This window comes from Coccinella septempunctata, chromosome 7, assembly GCF_907165205.1.
Source record: "Coccinella septempunctata chromosome 7, icCocSept1.1, whole genome shotgun sequence".
Classification (NCBI taxonomy): Eukaryota; Metazoa; Arthropoda; class Insecta; order Coleoptera; family Coccinellidae; genus Coccinella; species Coccinella septempunctata.
This window is the reverse complement of record NC_058195.1, coordinates 13,705,697-13,728,040: the sequence shown is the minus strand read 5'-3', so window position 1 is coordinate 13,728,040 and position 22,344 is coordinate 13,705,697. Positions and strand designations below refer to the sequence as shown.

The window sequence follows — 22,344 nt, the reverse complement described above, 5'->3', positions numbered from 1 at the left end:
AAGCAGAGTTTTATTCAGCCAAATTACAGAAAATTTTTAATTTTTGAACATCAAATTATTCGAAAACGGCGCATTATACCAGGAAATATAAAGAATACTTTTATTTCACAAAACGTTCAAATATTCATGCGTCCAATTTAGTTTCAAGTCTTGGATTCTTTGAATTTTTAGTATTTTTATGGTACGTAATGGTAATAATGAGAAAACTGGAAGGCGAAGGTGATATCTCGTGTTCGTAAAAGATTCATCAAATAAATGAAAAACTATATTCCGTAATGCATTTTATTCGATGAACCCATGCGTGAGAGAGAGCTACAAATAATTTTTTTATGGTTTTTAAGAGCGTGTATCTTTAAAACCGTGCCGAATCGGAAAAAATAATAAAGGAAAAAAGTGTTTTTTTTTTACCTCAAGAATCTACTGCTGAAATATTTGTAGGAATCAAAGACTCACCCTGTATACATAATATGTGCTTTTATATTTTCGGAAAAAAACATGGGAAGACCCTATAGGTTGATAGGAGCAAGTAAATCGTCTGAATTGAATTTATTGTGATCATCTCATCTCATTTGTGAAATCACACAGAAAGTGAAAATGGACAATTTTAAATTCCCCATACGGATAAGAATCAACTGATGAATGAGGAGTATCCTTCCTCATACAACTAAGAGGTGGACGACCTGCATCAAACGATATCTCTTCAAAAAACATTATACTTTCATCGTCAGTTTGGTCAGGGGCAGGTATCATTTATATTCGGAATAGAATGAATTAGCCAATGCACCATAATGTGTTATATAATAGTTAATTCGAGTCCAGAGGTGAATAACCCTAGACGTCGGTCGTTTGTGAGAGTAATGTTCATAGTAGCATACCTTGTGCGTATTGCATTAGGTGTACGTAAAATATTTCGCAATTCTCCTCGAAGTTTAAATAATCGCCTACTGCTCATTTATTGTCATGAATATGGTCATTGTCCAAGTTTTCTGTTTTCTATAAAATCATCTGATATGCGGATATAACATCGAAAGAATAAATTTTATACTGAGGCTACTTGGAGATTTGGAAAAGAAGAATTTTAAAGAATCCTCAAAACTATGTTGTACTCAGATTTTTCGCGCTGACATATAATTCTTAGCCTACTATAGAACCAAACAAAATTTCAATGTCAAATTATTTTATTACTCAACATATTCTCCTCTTAATTGGATACATTTATTATAGCGACCCTGCAACATCTCTAGACCTTTCAGAAAAAATGTTTTTTTTTGCTCTGCAAACCAGACCTACACAGCGTTCATTACCTACTCGTTGAAAGAAAATTTACGACCTTTCAAAATTGCCAGGGGCAATTTTGTCAAGACCTGAAACAATTCAATTTATGAGAGTGATACTTTCGGCATTGTATAAAGACCACATTGTATAAAGGTGTTTATACAATGCTTTCGACACAGTCATCCCAATATTTGCCTCGCAAGCGGGTACTTCAGCCCTCCAAAGTTAACCATAAAGTTATAAGTGGGTGATACAACTTTGAAAGAATACAAAGAAAAAGAGTACTGTACAGTTCTCTGAGTGCCAAACAACAATTCCGAAACAATGACTAGCTCTCATTATTGGAACGAAAATGATTTCGGAATTGTTGTTTCCATTAATTTTTGTCTTTGAAACAGACTTTTGATTCTATAAAATGCCCCTTTATCTTGAAAATTTAATCTAACTAATCAGGTTTTAAAAGATAGCTTTCACTCTGAAGCCATTTAAGTTGTATTTGCAATTGGTAGCAACTCATTTTTTTGCGTTGGGAGCGAGGGAGACATGACCATGAGTTTGTTTATTTCCAATGACCACGATTGTCCACGTCAAGGTTTTCATCATCAAATGTATCAGCGTATGAAATACAAATTTTCCATTTCAGAGTCAGTCTCACTTATTTCCGAGATGTTTTTTACTTTTTTGAACTTTTGTATAATATATTTTTTTATATTTATTTTTATTATTCAATTTCATTTTTTTTGAAGCAAACTACTTTCTAAGCTCAATACGGGAATCAACCTAACTATAGGTTTCCCCCTCATGAGCTCACATTTTACATTCTGTGCATTGTAATCATTTTCAATTTGGACTGTGTTCTAGTATTCTGGATATGCTAACATTCAAACAGGCAGCAGCCACTCCTCTTCTTTTGATGATAATTCATGTTGCGTGCTAGTTTTTTCCCGGGTTTTTTCCTATTAGCATTTCTTTTAGTCTTTCCTTCATCTAATTCATTCTCAGCTTCGGTTAGTTTCAATTTAGCTTAGCCAAAACATATATCTGCACAACTAATTAAATATCTAGATAGCTCACGCTCTTTTTTCTGGTTGAACAATCGATTGTGAGCCTTATATCCCAATCTCTTGATTCTCATCAGCACCAGCCGCATCTCTTTTAAGTACACATCTAAACAATAAGGAAAAGTAGGTCTATGTTTTTTCTGCCGCCGTTCTCAACGAAGATCCCGACTTTATATCTTCATAAGCATGGGCATAAGTTGATAAACTGTACCGATCGTCATATTGTTTCTTTGGTGTACGCTTAGCATCTAAGAAATGCCTACAAAAATTCAATAAAAATATTGTTTCAACTGTACCCCACCCCCTTCTAGATATAAAACGGTTCAGAGTGAGAATGACAATGTATTTGAATGACAACCAGGATTATATAGAAATATAAAATCACGATTTTTCAAAAAGAAAACTTTGAATGTAGAGTAAAAGATCCGAAGTAAAAACGACAGAAAGAAAATGGATGAATTTCCTGCATTTCAATGCAGACGAGGTATTCTTGATGTTGAAAGTAGCATTTTTTAATGGACTTGGAGTTTCTAAAATGAACGAATAATCAGACTTGTTATTAGACGATACAAACTTATTACTCTTCAGCAGAAAATCCATAGGGAGTTTTCCTTGCGTTAATTGTTAACAGCCTGCATATTGAAAATTATACTGAACGTGGGCGACAAACTTGAAACCTGTTCAGAGTTCAAAGTTCAACAGGTTGTCTGGAGAATAAAATAAGTCCATTCTCAAATGGGATTAGAGCTTCAACGACTTGAGTTGTGGAAAGGAAGCCTAATCTGATTAAGAGCCGTCAAGGTGTACTAGGGTGAATCAGATTCATTGAGCCCATTAGCCTATCGATTTGTCACTTGAAAGAATCGAAAACATTGGAGCGTTACGAAACCTTTGAAAGAAAAGAGATCCTCTTGTTGTAAAGAAGAAGAATGCAGAATTATACTCCATTCACTTTTATAAAATCACTCGGTTGGCCATGAAATATATTTCTTAAGTTTTTCTAACTAGAACGGAGTAAGGTTGGCACTCATGAAGTGTCAACAGGACATTGCTACAGCAAATAAATTGATATAACAAAAGTGACGAGAAAGAGGGAAGACAGAGAGTATCAGTGCTATTTAGAATTGCTCATTTGAAGAATAAATACTAAAATACAGGCTGTTCTCAAAGGTCACGCTTTTTTTTTGACAGAAGAACGCATCAAAATAAGTCGTTTAACCAAAAATTGTCCCTATGAAATGTCCAAGGTGGCTGAGATACAACCCCTAGAAGTTCGGCTGACTCCGGCATCGCAAAAAAGAAACAAAACACAAACATATGGCTGGACAATGAATGGTTCAGTACCAAGTTCATCGGATAAGATGCATCAGGTCACTTTTGAAAGAATCATAATTGCTGAATCGTGCAATTTAGTGTGAAAAAAAATGTAGAAAAACGGGGCAGTTTCCTGAAAGCACTTATGTTAGTTATGTTGAAAAAGTGCAATGATGTACTGACGATTGTTGGAATGTTCGAACAAGAAGATTGTGTTGCCCAAAATTCGTAAATATTTTAGACGAATTTTACTAGTGAGATTTTGAAGTATTATTCTATTTTTTACACTTGTGTCATAAGTCTCTTCTGTCAGTTGGTATCGAAATGAGCTATTTCATAGAATCGTATAAGTTACTAAAAAATAATAAGAACAATTCGGCAATCCTAAGTTTCCATTTTCATTACCACGTAAATATCGAACGAGCCAAAATCCTAAAAGCAACTATATGGTCGAATCAGGAGATAAGTTTTTTCCCAGTGCTTTGCGATAATTTAGCTAACAATCGGTCTAGGGTCGCATAAGGATCTATTTCAGTAATCATTTTCAATTTTTTTTTCAACTTGTCATTTTGAAAGTTTTGTATAGATGAATTTTGGTGAAACGCTTCATTTTGACCAGTTCTACCTTCTGTTGAAAAAAAAGCCTCACCTTCAAATACACCCTGTATATCATACGGTATCGAACATATATTCAATGTAAGTAAATTCTTATTATGTTTCATCATAACTTAATTTAAGCGACTTATAGTTTAGCTGAATATTTCCAAAATAAGATAGATCTTGAATGAATTAAGAGGATGACAAAGAATTTCTTTTATTTGGATAGGTATACCCAAAAAGGTAGTGGCTAGAAAAGCTGCAACAGCAAATTTGAAAGAAGAACATTTCAGTATTGACACAGTACTTAATTATGCTAATGAATGTTGTATAATATACCCAGGAAACCATTCCCTACCACCTTCATCAGATACATTTCATCTTTTGGACTTTTAACCCACAATATTCTCATTCTATTCTATTCTATTCACTCTTCTCAAGCAGCTGCATATTATGTGTCAATAATTTAATTTTCTTCCATATCACAAATAAATATAATTCAAAACTGATCTCTAGTCCTTTCCATGCTAATAAATAGATTAGGAATCCTTTCAATCAGTTTGTATAAAAGTTAATTGTTCATCGCAGATTTGACAAGCGTCATAACCTCACTTCTCGTACTACACATCGTGGAATGTGTCAAATTTCCATGGCCAACTGAACGCGCAAATGCCTTCACGCGACGGGTAATATTCTGATACAAATTTATCGTCGCGCCAAACTTGCTAATCTATATGAAAATCGAAAAGTAGCGGTGTCGTAAAGCTGTCAAAAATTGATGGTATTTCGGTGGCAGGCTCCGAGAACGTCATTCGAGCAGAAGAATATGCCTCGAAACTTCAATTCCCTACAGAATCTCCTTCCCTTTCCGCTGTGGGTTACGTAGTAATGAAAGCCGGTTACGAACTTCACTTTTACGCCTTCAGATAAGTTGAGTCTCGTGTTGAAGTATACTTTCATTATCTCTCCCGCCAGATATCAATGACTTTATGGGCTTTCGAGCCATTTATTCGAATAAGGTCGGTATCATCATCAAAACCACGCAGCGTATTTTTCATGTTTTTCTTGAGTCCGTCAAGTAGGTATGTACTTGCAAAAAGGAAGTTATGAGTAGTAAGCCAAAACGCATCAAAAGTTTTTTTAGCTTTATTATTATAAAGGTGGAAGAGAACGATCCTAACGTACGAACGCCACTGGTTGAAATTAAGAAAATAGTGATACATTAAAAAATGCCCCTTGATTCATAGTATACATGTATGACAAATTTCATTGAAATATTTGAAGTGGTATTGTAGATATTGATAATAAAATGATATCCTACGATACTTCGTTTTTGAATTTGACAATTTCTTAAAGATCTCATTACTTTTTTGTCTTTGAAGTTACAAATCTGAAATTTGAACCTTCTACAGGCACTTCTTTACGTAGAAAAATGACGAGCTCAAAATATTTTTCATTTCGAACTTTCATTTTTTTAAATGCAAACTTTTATTGAATTTGTTATTTTTGAATGGGAAAAAATCTTTTGTCCCCCTTAATCATTCCAATACATAATCTGGATTCTGGTTATTCTAATGAGGAACCTTTTTTGACCTTTGAAGTTTGTATTTTATTGGTAATTCTTGGTGTGAGGTCTTGACATTTCTGGTATCTCCTAATAATGTTCTGGATGGTTTCGTGGTATAGATATAACGACAGCTATCGTCCACCACTGAAGCATTCTTGGCGATATAAACCTTATAGTTCCTTGCTGGATTCAGGATTCACTTGATTCTAGATGGCAATGATGAAGCCTTCCGTCTCGGGAAACAACCTTCCGGAAGTCACTCAGTAGTACGACGCAAAAATGCAAGTGTTTTTCATGCAAAGGTTAAACTGATTGGCAAATCAGTTTATCCATGTTTTTCTACGGTCCAGTCGTACACTTTCAGTTCAAGCTGAGTTTAAGTTTGAACCCAGATCAACTTCGACAATTCAATTCAATTTCGACAGGTTGAACTGGGTTCAATGTTGGACCCGGCTCTGTACCATGGTATCATGGCCTTAGTGATCCTGTTGCAGCTTTCAGGGCGTAGGACTATCAGCATCACAAATTATTTGATGAAGTTCATATGAAACAGCCCTGTTTAGGAAGTATTCTTTATAATTAGTACTAATAACTGATCTATACTGACTTAATTTGACAATCTGACTGATCAGGGCTAACTTGATATGTCGTCGAACACTCTTCCATATATACTCCATTCACTTTCATTTTAGCACTCGGTTGGTCATAAAATAATTTTCTCAAGTTTTTGTAACTAGAACCGGAGTAAGGTTGGCACTCATGAAATGTCGTTAATGTCATAACGCCGTTGCCAAAACTAATAACAATTAATATTACAAAAATGCCGAAATTGATTAAAAAAGAGAGAAGACAGGGTTTCAGGAAGTGCTATTTAGAATTCAGGTCCGCTCATTCAAATAGTTATACCTTGATATTCTAAAATCCACAATATATCAGACGGTAGCGAACATATTCAATATATGTAAGTGAATTAATGTAATGTTTTATCTGAATCTAAATGACCTATATTTTAGCTGAATGTTTCCACAATCAGAAAGATTGTGAATGAGGAGGATGATAAAGAATTTCCTTCTATTGGAAGACCCAAAATACTGATGGCATTTGAGAATTTCATTTTGGATGAACGAATGCGAAAAGATAATATAGGATTTTCGTTGAATGTCATCGTAGAAAAGTTCCAGAAAATTAATTTTTCTATTTTTCATTTGACTTGTCCTAAACATTGTGAATGCATTAAAGGATCAATAAATATCTATAATTATTATTATCATATCAAAGTATTGAAAATAAACAGCCATAAATACGAGCCAATTGTCCTGTTAATTATTAATTCATGTAAAATTTTTGTTTAAGGGTAATGAAGTACATACCTCTTGTCTTGAAATTTCCTCTGATTCTTCTGACTTCCATTGATGCAATATGATTTTGGTTGAAGAATTTAACATTTTTTTAATTATCTGTTCATTCTTTCGGGAGATACCCATTCTCAACCACTGCAACATATGCCTTTCATCTTTGGGATGATTTTTTTGAATACAACAACTAATGTAACGTCATCAACCTTTAGTCAAAGAAGATAACCAACATTAACTCTCCCCAAGCTACTGATTATTATGTGTCAATAACTCAATTTTCTTCCATAGCAAATCAAGCACTGCGTTTAGAGAAAGAAGAGATATTGTACGGCATGTTTCAAGTTACAAACATAAAAAATGGCTAATGCAGCTGCGTTTTTCGCCCTGATCAAATATTTCAGACATTCAAATTTTGAGGATAAAGAAGCTTCTCTAGCAACGCCTTAATTTCATTGTTCAGTGTAATGCACAACCATTGTATTTATATTATAATATTCTCGTTTTACTATTTCTCTGTTTTCAATAAATTATTCAATAATTATTTTTCAACACCATACGCATATACACCATAGCATATACAGGGTGAGTCTTTGACTCGTTCAAATATTTTACCTTAGATTCTTGAGGTCAAAAGAAATACTTTCTTCCTATACCACTTTTTTCCCTTACCACTTTTTTCGAATCGGCTCGGTTTAAAAGATACAGGTTGTTGAAAAATATAAAAAATGTAATTTTTATAGTTCTCCCAAAGGGTTTTATCGAAAGAAATGAATTTTGAAATATAGTTCCCGAGTAATTTGACGTTCAAAAATAAAAAATATGTATTAAATTCGGAAAATTTGGTACTTTGACCGAATGCAACTCTGTCTGAAAAATCCACAGATGTGTAGTATCACAGAATTAGCTAGTTATTCTGAAGGTTATTTTGTTTTATCAGGGGTGGCACTGCTCATTATGAAACCTAAAATGTCTATATCTTTTTATCAGGGCTAAATCGGAAAAAAAGGTACAGGAAAAAAGTGTTTCTTTTTACCTCAAGAATCTACTGTTAAAATATTTTTAGGTTTCAAAAACTTGCCCTGTATACAACGTGTCCCAAAATTCAACGATAAGCCGGCGCCGTAGGGTGTACATGGTCGTGACTACTTCAGAAAAAATAAGAAAAAAAAATCCAGCTCACTTTGTTATTTAATTACAAAATAACTTAGAAATTCTACGAAAATTAACACCCTTCATGACATTTTAAGTTACCACGGCCACAGTTTTTCAAAAATTTTTGTAATTTATGGGAAAAACATATTTTGATTATTTTTTGTGCAAAAACTATAAGTATTCTAGGAGAATAAGGAATCGTGGTGGGCAGCAGTACTACTTAAGTAGCCGACACAAAAAAATTTACAAAAATTTTTGAAAAATTGTGGCCGTGGTAACTTAAAATGTTGTTAATTTTCGTAGAATTTCTAAGTTATTTTGTAATTAAATAACAAAGTGAGCTGGATTTTTTTTCTTTTTTTTTCTGAAGTAGTTACGACCATGTACACCCTACGGCGCCGGCTTATCGTTGAATTTTGGGACACGTTGTATATGTATAAATATATACACATTCACCAGGTCCGTCCGTCATTGAACGGGGGATAATCTGGTCACCCTTCCCTACAGATTCCGCAATCAGATATGTATTTTCGCTAAACGAACCACAGAAATAGCAGAGACAAAAAATCGACTTTTAGGCCACGTAACGGATGACAGGTACATTAATACCGGCAGGGTATTTTAAACTCGTTCTACGGCATTCTGCGATATTTAAAAGCTACGTAATCCCCTAAGCCACCCAGCGATATCCTGTTGGGAATTAATCAATCTTTCATCCCCCAAATCAGTTCCGTAGAAATTTGGCGTACAAAGCCTCTCATAATTCAGGGGATGAACATTAAACGACAAATCTCAAACGCACCGGGCTCTGTTGCTATGCAATCAGGCCGAAGGGTTGAGAACGCCCGACCGGGGAGAAAGAAAGGGGTGTTCGATGTTGTTTCCGCGAGTTTCATTATCAACCATTCCAGCTGGGTGGGGCAGGGGGGTCGTAATTATGGAATAAATCGAGAACTGCGCTTACTTCGATGATTCCGTGGTGTGTTTTCTTATGTGAATCGGACTACCGTGGTGGCTTTTAGGCCTCGCTGTTTTGTCATGGGGCGAATCAATGGGACAATAGATTTGTTATTTATAGAACGTTGCAAAATTACACATTGGTCAGAATTGTTCGTTTATGGCATCAATATGAGGGGACACACATTAAATAAGGAAACTCTTTGTTCCATAAGTTTTTTGGTTATGCTACGCACAAAATCTGCTACCTCACAGATGGTGAAAATGAAGGCCTCTCATGTAGCACGACAGAAAGAGATGCTATATCTCGTGATATACAGATTACTAAAATTCAACGCCGAACATAGGGATGAAATGGGAAAGGCAACTGTACGAATGCATCAATCGCCCAATTCGAGAATAATTTCATTAAAGGTGATGAATTATTCAATACTTAACAGTAGAGGTGCATATAGATTACTCTGATGTGACGTGGGTCCACGTCATAATGCGCATGATTCAAAAATCTAACATAGGATTTTGCGCGGAAGCGTTCAAATTGTTCTGACGTGACATAGGAATGCAAGTCAAACGTCACGTCAGATCAATATGAACGCTTCCGCGCAAAATCCTATGTCAGATATTTTAATCATGCACATTATGACATGGGCCCACGTCACGTCAGAGTTATCTGTAGGCACCTATAAGCTTCATATTTGATCTGCGTCACTTTTTTTTAAGTGACCTGCGCTTATCTCATCGGCTACGTTGAAGGCGACGATGGGTGGTCATGGGGGGCCATCGCCCTCTTTTTTGAGAACCTGAGTGAAATATTTACTTCTAAAAGAGATTGCTCTTTCAGAATATGTATCGCATTTATATCTACGATGATTTTTCTGGAAGATTCTCGTGTCAAAAGTTGACCTCTGAAAATCTGCCAAGCTCGGTGAAATTTCGAGATTTACTAATAGAGGAGTTGCTCTTTTATAATATGTATCACATTCAGATATAGGATGATTTTTCTGGGAGATGCGCATGTCAAAAGTGGACCTTCGAAAAATTCCCATAAACATGGGTCGGTTAGAAAAAAGTTAAGACCGAAAGGTCGCACAGAGCTCGATGAAATTTCAAGATTTATGGTGGTATTCTGCTTTAATCTGTAAGACAATCTGTAACTTTCCATAAGCTCACAGGAAAATTGCAATTCTGGACGTTTCTAGTGATCTGTAGCTTAGAGGAATCCGTAACTATTTACGATAAGTAGTTCAAAAGTAAAGAAGATAGTTACAGAATTGCATTATTTTCGAATCTGTCAATCAGACACTGACAAATCGATCGTACGCTACAGATTTGTAACTTACAGATGAAAAGCAGAATACAACCATTATTACTAGAAGCGTAGCAAGAGAACTTGCCTTCGAAGTTGTTTTCTTTTCAATGTACAGGTTGACTCTTTGACTCGTTCAGATATTTTAACACTTGATTCTTGAGATCAAAACTAACACTTTTTTTCCTTGCCATTTATACAGAATCAGCACGATTTAAAAAATACAGGCTGTTGAAAAACCATAAAAAATTAATATTTCTAGTAATATCTCACAAACGGTTTTATTTAATGTAATGAATTTCAGCAGATAGTTATTCATTTAGTTGATGAATCTTTTTCGAACACAAGATATCACCCACGTCTTCCAGTTTTCTCATTATGACCATTACGTACCATAAAAATACCGGAAAAGAACCCAACTCTTGGAACCTAGTTGGACGTTATCTTATGAATATTTGAAAGTTTCTTAAAATATATGTATTCTTCATATTTTTTTAATGAGCTGTTTTCGAGTAATCTGATTATTGAATCAAAAAGTAGGTATTTGTGAAATTTGAAAATTGGCGAGTTTGAATACAACTATGTTTGAAAAAAATTTGTACTACAATACGATAGTACTACAGTACTATCGATCTGTAACTGTCTGATTTACAGATTCGTAAATAATGCATTTCTGGAAATGTTTCTGTAACAGCCGTGTGCACCGACTTATGTAAGGCGAGATTAACGTTAATACTCCAATATTTCTTTGATTTCTATAGCAGTTACCTTAGCAATCACCGAATTAACATTAATCCTGTCTTAAATTTTTTTAAGTTTAAGTATCTTATTTACAGTGTTACTTTTGAACTACTTATCGTAAATAGTTACCTATATCTGCAAGCTACAGATCACTGAAAAACGTCCAGAATGGCAATTTTCTTGCAAGCTTTTGAAAAGTTACGAATTGGCTTACAGATGAAGGCAGAATACCACCATTAGCTAGATATTCTGAAGGTTTTTTGTTTTTTCAGTGGTGGCACAGCTCATTTAAAAACTTAAAATGGCTATATCTTTTTGTCAGGACCGTATCGGAAAAAATGGTATACGCAGAGAGTGGTTCTTTTGACCTCAAGAATCTACTGTCAGCTTATATAACATTTTTATTGCATTTCTACAGTCCTCTTTTTCTCGTGGCAATCCCTATATTTGGAGTAGAATTTTCTGTATATTGTCCTTGAAAGCGAAAATTAGCATAGCCATAAAAAAACCATGTATAAATATTCTTTGACAAACGGGCTTCCCCAAGAAATCAACAGATTATTAATGTCAAAATGAACCTATTTTTGTCGTCTTTGAGGAGTGTGTTTGTTGATTTTAAGCATTTATGTGGGAACATTTTTGAATGTAGATTTCGTCTGTTTTTTCAGAAAGTCATTTGATCCCTGCTTTTGAATTGAAGAAGACACGTATAGTTGAGGATTCTAGATTGTTTAATGGTTTGCCTTAAAATCTGTATAAATATATCCTGGAAGAATGCGACCATATATATATACTTTGAAATATTATGAAGATCGAATTGTTCAAAGGAAACAAATGCACAAAAGGTACTCAAAAATAACTTCAATAAATTGCCGTGACCGCCAGGGTTGTGGATAAATCATCCTGTCGTTCGCATGGACCGGCGAAATAATGGAAAATATAAACTTTTTCAACGGATGCCTCGGACATTCAGGGGTTTCAAGGGGATTTCAGGCCACTGCATGACGTTATAAGGCCAGTATAAACTCTATCCAAGAGCCTCAGGCGGTATCAGATAAGTCTTGTTAGGGTTTATTTCCAGGGCATTCGTTATTTCGAACGTATATATTATTGTACCTTAGGGATTATACTGCCCCTGTCGATCTTGCTAATTTATATGTATACAGGGTGTTTTCACGAGGCAAATTTGATGGCATCGAAAAAATTCAGCAGGGCCGCAGCACATAATATGTTGTGGCAATGCGAATATTTGAGTCAGTCGTCAGTCATATATTCATCTCCTGAATGGTTATCAGATACTCATACGAGGATATATTGAAAAATTCTTACTCTACTATAGAACCAAACAAAATTTCAATGTCAAAATATTTTATTACTCAACATATTCTCCTCTTAATTGGATACATTTATTACAGCGAACCTGCAACGTCTCTAGACCTTTCAAAAAAAAAATCCTGCTCTGCAAACCAGACCTCCACAGCTTTCATTACCTCCTCGTTGGAATAAAATTTACGACCTTTCAAACTTTTTTTCACTTGAGGAAAGAGATGATAGTCGGATGGAGCCAAATCTGGTGAATAAGGGGGGTATTCTAGTAATTCAAACCCTAAATCACGAAGTTTTTGCATGACAACATGAGATTTGTGTGTATAGGCGTTGTTCTGCAAAAACAAAACACCTTTTGATAGCTTTCCGCGTCTTTTCTCTTTAATTTTTTTATGTGGTCAGTAATGTCGAAGAGTAATCTCCGGTTATTGTTCTACCCTTATCCAAAAAATCAATTATGATTACTCTATGGCAATCCCAAAAAACTGAAGCAAGAACTTTTCCAGCAAAATTTTTGGACACGAAAATTCTTAGGTCTTGGAGAACCAGAGTGTCACCATTCCATCGATTGTTGCTTTATTTCTGGATCATAGAAATCTACCCAAGTCTCATCCATAGTAACAATTCTGTTTAAGAAGTCTATATCCGTTTTAGCCCAATTCGACGGTCTGATCATGTCATGAACTGCATCGATATTTTCGGGGACTGACCCAGAAACTGGCCTTCCCGATCGTCTTTAATGGAAAATTTACCTCTTTTGAAGCTTGCAGTCCAATTTTTCACGGTCGCTTACGAAGGACATTGATCACCTAGGGTATTAAGCATATCTTCGTAAATATGCTTACCACTTAACCCTTTTAAATACAGGTACTTGATGATGGCTCGATACTCCAATTTTTCCATTTTCACAATTTCGGTGGACATCTTCTTTTTCTAATTTATTGCTTAACTCTGGTTTCGTTTTCTGACCCCCAACTTCTCACTGACACTTCTAATGAGTGATTGTTCGTTGCTATGGTAACGCGATATATTTTTTTATGCATGGAACTTGTCTAGGCTAACTAGATATCAATACATCTTCGTAATGTAATAATGCACCCCGTATCTTTATCTGATCAATGGAAGAGCTACTTTCCACTACACAAGGGGTGATTATTTGATGTTAATACTATTAACATCAAGTTAATACACAAAATATAAGGCTCTCTGAAGGAAAAAAATGTGGATTCAGCCGAAGGACAGGTCTTGAAGTTGATTTCTATATACTTCTGTGGAGAAAGTTAAAAATAAACTCATGTTTAAAATTTACAAACAAATGTATCGGAAAAATTAAGAACTTCTTTACATACACTCGCGTGGTCCATGACGACCAACCCAAATCTTCAATTTCTCAAAACTCATACAAGGAGCTCTATCAATAAACAATTTATTTTCATCAACAAAATCTTAGGTTAATTGCTACTTTCCAACATAGCGAGACACCAATAACGAAAATGTAAACTATGATTATTGTGTCCTCCACGGTTAAACCGAGAAACACTTAGAATATATTTGGCGACGTTTCGTAGATTTTCATCTACTGCATCAGGCCTGAAAACATTGAGAATGACTACACAACTATACACAACAATAGTATAAATATTACCTCTATAAATTAGAGTTTTCAAAAAGCATTGAACATAAATTAAAAGGTAACATCAGTAATCAATCATAAAATTCATCATATAAAAGCACATCCAAACCAAAAAACGTTAGAAAATTACAGAAAATATTAACCTCAAAGAGGCCCAGTCATGAACTGTCAGCTACCAATCACGGAACACCAATTCTTTATATTACAACCACAACGATTAACTCATCTCAAATTCGTGTATTTAGTCAGGATGGAATTGTACAATCTGCTTAGGTGTTCAGTATCAGAACTAAAATTCACAGAGTTATTGATGTTAATGTGTATCATCTTGATTCTTTTCTCAAAATGTAGCTCGTTATCTAACATTTTTACATTAGAAAAATCAAGTTTGAAATAATGGGAACACAAAGCTCTCACTATTCTTAATGTCTCTAATATTTGTGCTGTTTAATTCTACTCTGAAAATGTTGTCTGGTTTGGCCTACAACCTACAAATATCTTATCACAGTCTAGACAAGGAATCCCGTATATCACGCCTGATCTAAGTTCTTTATCAATAGGATCTTCAATTTTACTATACAAGGAAGCAACAGTTTTCATGTTATAAAAACTAATTCGTTATTTTATCTTTTAAGTGTTTTTTAATCTTTTGTGAAAGCTCTGGGATGCAAGGAACCTTGAAATATGATTTGAAAGGTTTGGCTGTGTTGCCTTTATTGTTTTTCATTTTTTGTAAAAGTTCCGGAATGATATTACGAAATAATAGATACCCTAAATCTTTTGTCAGCAAGATCATTCCGGAATTTTTACAAAAAATGAAAAACAATGAAGGCAACACAGCCAAACCTTCCAAATCATATTTCAAGGTTCCTTACATCCCAGAGCTTTCACAAAAGATTAAAAGAACACTTAAAAGAGAAAATAACGAATAAGTTTTTTATAACATGAAAACTGTTGCTTCATTGCGATGAAAAATGAAAAAAAAATGCCCTTTCTTTCTATAACGAATAATTGAAACTATCCTATTTCTCCCGAAATTTCCAATAAACAGAACTACTATGTGAAAAACGATTTCAACAAAAAAAGGGAAACTATTCCGAAACTTTTTTCTCATAACGTTACACTCTATTCACGGAAAATCGCTGTAAAATTATATACTTCCAGTCTAGTAAATAGGAATGGAAAAACGCCTCCTTGAGGCGCACTCAGTTCGTTTTTTATGGATGTAAATAATTTTCCACCCTGCTGAGCCTAATCCATTATCATTTTCGCTCCATTCACCGTAAATACAAAGTTGAAAGTATTCCTGGTGAGGCGATCGAAAAGCCATTTAAATATGCAGACGTTCCATCACATTAAACCGGAAATTTCTATGGAAATTGATGGGAGTAGAGCGTACAAAGTGGATATAGAAGGGATATTCTTCCATAGCATATATTTTCCAGAAAGTAGATAATGATAGGAAGTATTTGTGTTATTCATAGATCCCCTATGTATTTCTCTTGAATTGGACTGTTTTCGAGAGGTTGAAGTTTCTACTCTGTAAAGAATGAAGAAAAGAGTTTGTTTCAGAATTGTTCTATGCTGGAGAAGAAGATTTTCTGATAGATTTCATCTTCTGAACAGCGACAGGAACTGTTTTTTTTTTAGTTTATCTATGATCTTAACTATGTAGCTGTGCCTGATGCCCTGATGGTTTCACAAAGCTCGATCGAATACCTAATATATTGATGAATAATAAGCTTTTTTTGCTAATGGTATGGAGGGTACCCTATATAGAGCTGTTAGAAAAAGTGAGGCCAAATCGTTCACACACGCATGCGTGAATTAGAAATTCGTAAATGACCATCAAGATGATTTGGAATTAATCAAAAACTATGAACTCCAATCACCAAATTTCATCGTTGATTAAACTTAAACATCAAATGCTAGCAAATGAAAACAACTTACAACTTCTGCTGTGAAGAATGACAAAGTTGAACATTCTCAAAAACCTTGTCAGTAGGCCTTACTATATATACTACAGTAGGATAATTATGCCTATTGGATTTTTATATCCATAAATAATCGAAATAGGCTTATTTTATTGGGTAACCGAGACCGATATTTAATTATTAGGCTTAAATTATTTTTAATTCTCGAAAATAATTTAAAATTTCTTTGTTCAACACCCTTCAGGACACTTAAAATCAAGTACATCATTGTCGGACAAGCCAAAACGCACTACTCATGATATCACCTTCCACCTTTATCACCACTGTGAGTATAAATAGTTCAACAAAGAACCTACCCTAATATGTATCATGCAAATATTTGTTCCAAATGAGATCTATTTGTAACACATTAATGTGATATGAAAAAAAAAAAGGTTCTTGAGAACTCTTCAACAAAAACAAATCAAATTATGGAAATCAACATAAACTAATGCTATAAATCTACCTTTTCATAAATTTCAGATTACAAAATTGATGACAAAAGATTAGTGCACGAAGTAATAGATGATAGAAATAATATATTAGATCGTGCTGTTTTCCAAGAAAAATTTGAACAGGTGTTTGCACATTTCATGCATCCCATAAAAAGATTAATCAAAAATTCACTAATATATTGGCATAGGTAATGAAGCTTTTAGAAAAATTGTGCCTATGTTATGTGAGAGTAAATAGAATACTACCTATATATGAATATTTTTCTGAAAAAAATTCTACATTTCTACAAATCACTAGCAGCATGTGAAGAACCTTTTTAATCTTCACCAAGAAGCTCAGCATATATTCAAATACATAAACTGTTTATGTGCTGGATATACAGGGTGTATTTGAAGGTGAGGCTTTTTTTCAACAGAAGGTAGAATTGGTCAAAATGCAGCGTTTCACCAAAAATCCCCTATACAAAACTTTCAAAATGACAAAGTTGAAAAAAAAACTGAAAGGATTACTGAAATAGATCCTAATACGATTCTAGACCGCTTGTTAGCTGAATTATCGCAGAGCAGTGGGAAAAAATCTCCTGATTCGACCATATGGTTTCGTTTAGGATATTGGCTCGTTCGATATTTACGTGGTAATGAAAATGGAAACTAAGGATTGCCGAATATTTTTTAGTAACTTTACACGATTTTATGAAATGGCAATGGCCCATTTCGACACCAACTGACAGAAGATACTTGGGACAAGCGTAAAAAATATAATTCACGAATATTTTCACAATGGGCATCACAGTCTTCTTGTTCGAACATTCCAAAAATCGTCGTAAAAATGGGATGAAATGGGGAAACATCATAGCACTTTTTCAACATAACTAACATAAGCACTTTCAAGAAACTAACTCGATTTTCTACATTGTTTTCACCCTAAATGGCACGATACAACAATTATGACTCTCTCGAAAGTGACCTGATGTATCTAATCCGATGAACTTGGTACTGACCCATTCATTGTGCAGCCATATGTTTATGTTTTTTTTCGTTTTTGTAATGCCGGAGACACCTTCCACAGTCCCGTACTTGAAATTCGATGAAATTTTGTCGAACTTCTAGGGGTTGTGTCTCAGCCATCTTGGATATTTTATATGGACAATTTTTAGTTGAATGACTTATTTTGATGAGTTCTCCGTTCTGGCAGAAAAAAACCTCACCTTTGAAAACACCCTGTATTATAGAATCGAAGCCTATTATCTCTGATAGGATTGCTATGAAAACACAAGAAATGATTTATTGACCCACACACTTCGACATCCATAGCACTTCATTTTCAATGTTAACAATTTCAGTGAAAAATCTTTGTGACACACAAATAACTAACTAAACGTTCAATATTTGCACTCAACTTTCCGTAGTCTAATATTGAATTGAAAAAATGACTAGATAACTCAAAAAACTAGAAGACAATAAATACAAATCCACTAATAAAAACAATGGTGTAAATACCATTTCTCACAATCCTCCATATTTGTTTACCTCTAGCAGCGCCCTCGGCGGTAGTTAATAAAAAAGTTAATTGTGTCATACTCTCTCCATGATCTTAAACTGCTACATGGCAAATATAGAACGAAGTTACAAATATGTTATGGATATCGTAGAGCTGGGACAAGACATTTACAAAATGTGGATAAAATTTGGATACATCACAGGCACAACCCAAATATCGTATCAGACAATGGTTGCAGCATAATAATAACATATAACAAAGTTCTCTACTAGATCTCCCAAGAAAACATAACGCATATCAAATTATCAAAAGCCGTTATTGAACACTTTGGGAGTGACTTTACCTCTTTACTGGCTCATGCATAGATATCAGCTAAACCAAAGTATCAAGTCCATGTTCATTCTGAAGTAATGGTAAAGAAAAAATATCGTTTATCAAATAATCGAAACGCCGACACCGAAATGGATGTTATTGGACATCCCTTCCATCGTTATCTTCCTAATGCAATATTTTCACACATGTCCACCCCAATAAAGCCACATTTCGGCTGACAGAAGGAAACATGAAAAGCATCCATCCTCTTGGTGGCTCACAAAACAAACTCTGAAAATATCGGAACCTTTTAACGTCACTGCCAGGGTATTTTTTTTTACGTTGATATTAAGGCCATCTATTCGATGTTCCCCATCGAAGTCGACGTATTCGTATCCATCGGGGCGGAATGAATTGGACACGATACAAAAACAACGTGTATCTGCCCGGAGAAAAGGTTTATTTCTCCTCATGAATTTTCCTTGTTTACTCGTTCGATATACGAGATAGCAACCGACTTTTGATTAATAGAAACAGACCTAATTGTGATTTGATTCGATCTTCGTATTATAATATGGTATAATACAAATTTATACCCGATTTTTAATACAGGGTTCGGCATAAATCTGGAATGAAAATAATACTTCTTATTTTACAGAATTTCAAATATAATGCCTTTCTTCCTAAATCCCTTCTGGAACCGCCATTGCTTGAGTGTTGATGCAGTTCATTAAAACTCCGAGTAAAAAATATGTAATTTTGTTATTTGTCGATCTGAACAAAGAATTACAGTTTACGTATGTAGGTAGGTACTACTTTCCGAACAAAAAGTCGACTATTTTTGAACTTTTCGTCCCCATACACTTTTCGTCCTTATACACTTTTCGTCCGCTCTGTTCCTCGCTTAGTTACAGATGCGAGAGTGGCGATTTAACTAATTTCAAGAGCCAGGGTTTGATGAAGTAAATAAGTGCCTGTGAAAATAAAACTGTCATTTATTGCACTTGTTAAATTAATTTTTTACTAAATCTGCTACATTTTACGGGTCAATGAAGAACGTGATTTGAATATTGGTATTCATAATAATCAAGAATGGATAGTGATAGCGATATGGATATGAGTAATAATTCTTCAGAAATTAGGAAATTTGCAACTATGGCCAGGTTGGATTTGCAGCAGACAAGTAAGTACCTACTTACTTGCATAAAGGACCAGAAAATATATTATGCACCTCGTCAAGAACTGTCTATATTGTCTGGCCTGCTTGCTAACATAGGCTACACCTCGGCTATCAATTTGCAAGCTCGACTGAAACAGTTAGTTTTTAGTTGTTTCGGTAGATAAATAACTATTTTCTAATTCTTTGAAGTGTTTCTCGGTAGTTGTGTAAGTTTGCATGCATGTAGTTTCCATTTGAATTTTCTGTTCTCTAAGAGCATAATAAATTTCCTCAACGAAGAGTGTTTATACTTAGTTTTCATTTCCTATATCTTCTAATTCCCTTGCGTTGATGTTTGTAAGGAATGTTCTCAGCTTAACCCTTTCGTTCTTAGTGGTTTCACAATGAAACCACCTATAACAATATTTATTCCACGCTTCCCTATGGTTACATATCAAAACAGCTGCAAGAATGGTCAAAGGCTTCGAAAATTGTCTTACTTTGATTTGAATCGTTTATTACTCTTTACTTTTACTGTTTTCTTGCCTTCCTCAAGAAATAATCATTTTATAATAGTTACTTATATTATTATTTGAGTTCTTGTGGCATGTAGAAACCATCATCAAAAAAAATTGAATATAGATATTCAATGAAATCAGTGGAATATATTGAATCATGTTTTTTTTTTACCTGAAAATATGAATAAAGTTTATTTTGAATGAAATATTCTAATTTGGGTCTGAAAGTGGTACCTATGTTATTAGGGTTATTAGGGTATATTAAGGCTTATCATCTCAGTCAAAATTTTAAAATAAAGAACATTAATTGACACTACACAAGTAATTCAAGTAGATCCTTCTATTCCTTCTAATTGTAAAGAACTAAAAGTTGTCCCAACTTTGTTTTAGTATAATTAATTAAGTTACTGAACCCATTCAGGAAAGAACGTTGTTGAAAACAGTCAATAAAAGTAGAATATTCATAATCATTCATATAAAAAAATTGGTACATTAGCATCTGTATAAATCATCATTAATCTTCCATTTCTCAGAAAAATTCGTTATAACTAATGTCAGCAGTAAAAGCTTGGATTATTTTGGCTATCTGGCAGCGATGTTGTACTTCTGACATAATTTCATTCTTGAGATGGAGCAAGACTAGTTTTGAGCAAATTATTTAAATATGCGGGTTCCATGGTGTAATGGTTAGCACTCTGGACTTTGAATCCAGCGATCCGAGTTCAAATCTCGGTGGAACCTTGTCAAATACATTTTTTGGCACATTCATTCAGAAGATTGGAGAGAGCGGTATTTTACTAAATATGTAATTCCGATATCGTTTATGGATTACTTTGAACAATGTTTCGCAATCTACAACGTTTTTGTGGTCAGTTCAAAAAGCGAAAAAAATATCTTACGTCAGAAACCACTGATTCATATGGAGTTTTCATTTTAATTCAATTCAATCAGTTCGACATCTCGGAAAGTCAGAAATTTTTTTATTCGTTAACCGGAAAAGAAAAAATTAATTGAAAAACAAATATTCATTCATGTTAATCACTTTCCGAGGTGAAATGATTTTTTCAATGAATTTCCACATAAAAAAATTTCTCAAAAAGTCTCGCTATTGGCTACAATTCGAAACCTACTGAAATTGAAAAAAGCCGTTCGTAAAGTGCTGCCATCTTTACGACGAAACTGAAAACTATTGTAATATTCGTAACTTCTACTGATCGTTCAAGTGTTCTGCAACACCCCACATTCTAGTAGTCTTTCACTCCTCACAGTTTATACGGATGGCGAGAAAGTTCCGTGGTATTAACTAACCGAATCTATTCAGCTCTACTCCTGTCTGAAAAAAATTCAACTAATTGAAAATCGGATAGGTTTCTGAAGACGTCATACAAATGCTACTTCTTTTCCCCTTTCTAAGGTATTTTAATTCCCAGTAACTCTGCATAAACGCACCATTACATGTGTATTCATTGTTTTCTGCAGGGGTGTAACTCAGCTGATTATACAGATAAAGTTGTAAATATGTAGTCGAGCAGTTCAAATACTTGGGAAACTTCATAAATACTAGGGCTAACCTGGACACGGAAATACACAACCGTATCAATTCGACATCACGGGCATTCTGGAAGCTAAAGGACAGAGTGTTTCAAAATCACGATATCAATCTGAAGACAAAGAGAGAGGAGCTGTTTACAAAGCGGTAGTCCTCCCAACGCTTCTTTGCAGAAGCGAAAGCTGGACGCCCTACAGGCGACATATTAAACAGCTTGAAGAAACGCAACAACGTAATCTAAGACGAATAATGCACATCAGATGGTTCCACAAAATTTCAAATGCAGAAGTCTTGCAGCGCGCGAGTTGTATAACAATTGAGACTCAAGTAACGAGGGACCGACTCAGATGGAGCGGCCACATTCTGAGGATGCAAGACACAAGACTCCCCAAAATAGCTCTGTATGGCGAATTTACAGAGGGAGCTGGAAAACCAGGAGGCCAGTATAAGCGGTTTAAGAATATACTGCATTAATCCCTAAAATCAGTTAATGCCAATCATAACTGGGAACAAATAGCGTTAGACAGATTATGGTGGAGGTCTTTGGTCCACTGTTATAAAGGAGACTCGAGAAGAATACAGCGGCGGCCAGA

General features: G+C 34.6%; 1 non-coding gene across 1 annotated transcript; it reads left to right on the top strand.

The window, feature by feature from the left end:
• Positions 1–20,871: 20,871 nt before the first annotated feature.
• On the top strand, positions 20,872–20,943 carry Trnaq-uug. Its single transcript has one exon. It is a non-coding gene; the product is annotated as a tRNA-Gln (tRNA).
• Positions 20,944–22,344: the final 1,401 nt, after the last annotated feature.